This window comes from Galeopterus variegatus, unplaced genomic scaffold (assembly GCF_000696425.1).
Source record: "Galeopterus variegatus unplaced genomic scaffold, G_variegatus-3.0.2 Scaffold2312, whole genome shotgun sequence".
Lineage (NCBI taxonomy): Eukaryota > Metazoa > Chordata > Mammalia > Dermoptera > Cynocephalidae > Galeopterus > Galeopterus variegatus.
The window spans coordinates 48,979-54,560 of NW_007728423.1; the positions used below are offsets into that span (position 1 = coordinate 48,979).

General features: G+C 39.1%; 1 non-coding gene across 1 annotated transcript; it reads right to left on the bottom strand.

Annotated features, from left to right (window-relative positions):
• Positions 1-4,820: 4,820 nt before the first annotated feature.
• TRNAI-GAU lies at positions 4,821-4,895 on the bottom strand. Its single transcript has one exon. It is a non-coding gene; the product is annotated as a tRNA-Ile (tRNA).
• Between the last annotated feature and the right edge of the window lie 687 nt (positions 4,896-5,582).

The window sequence follows — 5,582 nt, forward strand, 5'->3', positions numbered from 1 at the left end:
AGGTGTGTTGATTTCACTAATAACCATCTGATCCTATAGCAGAATATTAGCCTGAGAAGTTCAGACTTTCAATTTATCAAGAAAGAAGCCAGCAACCTTTAGCTTAGAATGTTTAGCTTGGACAGAATATTAGTCTCATAAATACTAATTTGTGAGAAGTTACTTGGGTCTGCATGGATAAGTGCATTGACCTTTGGCAAGTGCATAGTTGGGGAGCCAACGGGGCTGCTCTGCTGTCAGGAAATCCCTGCAGTAATGATTTGACACAGTGGAAGAAGTAGATACACTGTCCTCACTGCCTGATGAGATTGTCCTGGTGGCAGGTACATGTGTTCTTTGGCAAATGGCCATTTCTGCAGCCCCAAACCAACAACAGTTCAGTGGTTGAAGCCATGCCTTAGGAGGAGTGGTTCCGTAATTCTTTGGCAGCCTCCCCAGGGTTAGTGATGTGGAGGAGCTGTATGGAGATTGAGTAAAAGATAAGGGAGTGCGGTGAGCAGGTCAGACTACAATTGTTAGCTTTTAAAAACTAAAAAAGGTAAGATTGAACTCAAAGAGAGGTACCCTCGGGTCTGTAAACTACCTGAAATATGTAGGAATATTTGTCTCTACATTTTCTAGGGAGAGGAACACTTCTTTAAATAGGTTAAGGACCCGACAAAGTCAAGAATCCCTGACATATCTGTGACGCAAGCACGTGTGGATCTGCAAGGTCAGTGTCTGTGCTGTGCACAGAAGGAATCATTAATAACAACAGGTGTGAGATGGCCAGCTGAGAGCCTCCACCACGGGGATAGTTAGAAGCATGTCATCCATGTGAGGCACTACTAAAGTATTAGATGGCCTTTGAGGCTGTATCCCTGTCATGCTGTGGTTCAGCTAATTTGAGTTTGATGATGATGACCTGAAGACTGAAGACAATGTAAAAAAAAAAAAATGCATGAACTCTCAGTACTATTTTTGCAAATCTTCTGTAATTCTGAAATTATTTATATATACATGTATGTGTGTGTGTGTGTCTGTGTATACATATCTCTTCTGGAATAAGATAGACTATAGAAGAAAACTAGTTCCATGGACTTAGTGGATGAGGTTGACCTTGGGAATTTGGATAGCAAGGTGACTAGGGCAAGCATAGTGCAATGTTAAAGAGCATGACCCTGAGTGCGAGTTTAAGAAATTATGAATTTCTGGGTGTGATTCCTAGACCTCGTATTTACCCACTGTGTGATCTTTGTCATTTTGCATACCCCCATTTTACAAGTGAGAACACTGAGGCTCAGAGAGTTTAGTAACTGATACTTACCTGTTATGGAGGTTTAGGAGTTAAAAAAGATAATCCAAGTAAAAATGCCTGGCACATAGAAAATATTCAGTGAATGTTATCTGTTAATATCATCATGGTAATAATTATTATCAAAGTGGAGACATGAGATTTTAGAAATGATAAGTAGACTGGTAACATCAGGTATATTCTAAGTCCTAACAGCTGAGGGCCTTCATACATGTCAGGGTGTTTCAGGGACTGAAGCTACAGAAAGAGGTAATGGTCAGTGGGGGGAAATTGAGAGAGAATCAATGAATGTAGGATATAGAAAAGCAAGCCGGGCTGACAGGGGCCCTACTGGGAAATTTCTGAATCTCAGAGACATGATGTAAAAATTCAGGTCAATCAATCATGTGACTCCCAGAAGTCCTCTATGATTAATAATAATAAATAAACACTGCATATCTCGTAAGTCTGATTTGTAGGGATTATCCCTTTGGAAATCAGGTAGGGCTCAACATTTCTGATTTTTGATAGGTTTTTAATTCATAGTCACTTTTGAATAAAACTGTGTCTTTTCATTTTTATTCAGGGGCTTTGAGATCTTCTTGAGAACTCGCCTCCCAGCCCTGGGGTGTGTATGCACAGTGACCTTTGAATGCTCTAGACTGACTTTCAAAATTTAAGTCCCTTAACCCAAGTGCGGCAGTTAGAAACAAGTCCAAATATTATGAAAACAATGCAGTCATAATCTCCAATCACTTTTCCTTCATTCAACTCGAGACAGAGCGTGTTATTTCCCCCTTGAACTTAACCGTGATTTAAACATGATATGCTATCATTTTAATGTCTGTGGTCTTACTCAAGAATTTGGTGATGAAAAACCAAGACACATGAAAAATGGCCCCTGGTAAAAGCCTATATTAAGAACACGTTCAGAAAGAGATTAAACTAATTGCATCTAGGGGAATGTGGGCTGAGACTTGACTTGTGCTCCTACTTAGAGTTACAGTCTCTGAATGCATTTCTTTATTTGATATGAAATTATGTTACAAAGGAGTTTGTTTGAATAATGAATGTAGTGGTAACTGGAAGGCAAAACAACACGAAGCTGGAGAACTTTGGTTAAGTGAGGCTGATGACGGTGCTGTGGGCTGTGTACATAGTCACACATTTTGATTTATTCTCTTCACAATGGTGGCAATTTGGTTTTATACGATCTGTAGACTTGTTTACTAAGGCAGTTCATGTTAGAGTGTGTGTCTTTTTTTTCTTTTTTTTTTTTAGCAATATGGTGCTATGGGATAAAGCAGAAATCCCCTAGAAATAGGAAAAGGAATAGCTGGAAGAAATATTTTTGAAACTAAAAAGGAAATATTTGTCTGGAATACCCAGGTTCTAAAAATCTGGGGTTATGAGGGGATAAAATAATTGACTAAAAATGAAGAATCTTTCTCATCGTTGTTTTTAAAAACTAGCACTTTTACTTTTCCTTCTTATAAAAGTCATGCTCACTTAGAAAATCTAGAAAAGACAGAAGAAAATAAAAAGTACCCACCATATACATCGAGATAAACTCTGCTGACATTTTTTTGTATTTATTTCAAGTCAACCGAACATGTTTATTTCTTTGTAATTTCTGCTGTCATGAATGCACTATTATGTATTCTGCTTTGTATCCGTGGTGAACATCTTTCCATATCCCTGAAACTTTGCTGAAATAATGTCTTTAAAAAATAGTTACAAGTTAGCTTAAGGAGAGTGGCTGCCACATGTCAGAAAGGCCAGGTCTCCTGCACACACAGGGATCTAAGGAGGTGTGCACAATGGGATTGGGTACTTACCCATCATCTGCTGGATGCCAGATGTCTTTGCTTGGCATCCCAGTCCTGATGAGTGGTGTTGAGGATAGAGGTCTCATGGCTTCTGACCTGTGCTGATTTCTAATCTTATTTATGTCACCCATTGAATAACATGTTTTCCCCCTCTCAACCTCAACTCCTTATCTTCCATTTGATGATTGTTAAGATACTTTCAGCTCTAGGATGCTATGTCTCTAGACTTAGCGCTTTAGTACTGTGGAACATAGTTTCATATATTATTTTTATTTTTTATATTTTCATTCTTGCAACACCTTTTTTATTAAGCTGCTATTATATTCCAGACACCGACATATTTTTTCAAGTAATATTTACACTTCACCCTGTGAAATAGGTCTTATTACCATGCTTGTGTTATAGACAAGGCCAGGAAAACTCGAAAGGGGGAAGGAGTAAGTGGTAAAGCTAGGCTTTAATTCTGCCCTGCTGTAGCACCCCTGAAAACAGGCTGCTTCAGAGGAATTAAGCTGTCATCTCCTAGAGCTGGACACTCAGCGGTCAGCCCATTAGTCTGCTAATTACTTGGTCACTCACTCTTGGCTGATGGGCTATGGTAGACAGAATAATGGTCCCCACCCCAAGACACCCAGGTCTTCATCCTCAGAATGCATAAATACATTACATGGCAAAGAGAGATTAAGCTTGCAGACGAAATTAAGGTTGCTAATCAGTAACCCTTAATATAGAGAGGTTATGTGAGATTATCCAGGTGGGCCCAAGATAATCACAGCGTCTTTAAAAGTGGGAACAGGAGGAGAAGGGTCAGTGTCAGAGTGATGTGGTACAGGAAAGNGACGAAATTAAGGTTGCTAATCAGTAACCCTTAATATAGAGAGGTTATGTGAGATTATCCAGGTGGGCCCAAGATAATCACAGCGTCTTTAAAAGTGGGAACAGGAGGAGAAGGGTCAGTGTCAGAGTGATGTGGTACAGGAAAGACACTAGCAGCTGTTGTTGGCCTTGCAGATACAGGTGGGCTAAGAGCCAAAGAATGTGGGCAGCCTCTGGAAGCTGGGAAAGGTAAGAAAATAGATTCTCCCTTAGAGCCTCCAGCAAGAAATACAGCCCTGCCAATTCCTTGGTTTTTGCTCAGTGAGTCTGTCATTAGACTTCTGATCTCCAGAATTGTAGGGTAATAAATTTGTGTTGTTTTAAGCCACTAAGTTTGTGGTGATTTGTTATGGTGGTCCTCAGAAACTAATACATAGGGTGTGCTATAAGAGAAACATCACAAGTCTGGAGTGTTCCAGTCTGGAGGCCCAGGGGCTCTGTCTTGTTGGGGGATAGAAGTGGATTTTAAGAGGTGGTAGTGCTTGGAGGCAGGTGAACAGCAGCTTTAAGGTTCGGTGTCATTGCCTGATTTAGAACAGGACCCAGCCAATTGTCAGAGGCCTGGTTGGGACCAACCCCTAGGAAATGACTAAATAGGGTCTCCAAGAATCAGTCAGGCAGATTGGAAGGCATCTAGAACAGTGGGGTTCAATGGAAACCTAACTGGTCTTTGCCAGTCAGTCTTCAATCCTCAGAGGATAAGTTTTGTACTTTTTATTTACCCTCCAAAGTTCAAACATTAAAAAAAAGCGCAACTGAAATGTTGCTCAAGAAATACTTATTGATTATTGATAATGGTTGTGGTTGTTTAATTTTTAAAAAATTAATTTCTTTTTTGTGGCTGTCTGGTAAGGGGATCTGAACCCTTGACCTTGCCGTTATCAACAACATGCTCTAACCAACTGAGCTAACCAGCCAGCCCTGTTTAATTTTTAAATGAGCATTTATTTAAACATATCTTTTTAAGTGATATGTTAGAATATATCACAAATAAAACACAACTATAACATGTTCATGGGAATTATTGAACTTATCCATAGTCCTGGTATTTTGTTAGTTATGTCTGAAATTTTAGAAGAATCTTTTCAAATGGGAATTGTACTGGTCTGTTAGCTCAGGGAAAATAAAAAGGCAATTGGAAAACACATTGTTTGTTTCAAGATGATGGAAACAGAAAATAATTCTCAATCATAAAACATCATCCAGAGGCAAAAAGCCAAAAGAACAATAGTGGTTAATATACTAGTATAATAAATCTGAGCCTAAATCCTTTCTCTTACATTTAAACAAAAAGGTAATAACAATTCTATTTCATAAGACTATCCCTGGGAATTACACATGAAAATTTTTTTTCTAAGCAGTATTAGGATTTCCATGTTCTGCAATCCATTTTTGAAGCTATTTAATATCTGGTAACATCTGCATGGGCTGCACGATCTGTATTTCATATGCAGAGCGGAACATGGGACAGCAGGCAAGAACACAGTGCTGCCCCTGTCAAAGATTCTTTTACGTATTCACCGCATTTATAACTTTCCATTCTCCCCAAAGGAACAAAATCCAATAAAATAAAAATAAGAAATGGGGGCAAGCAGAAGAGGAGG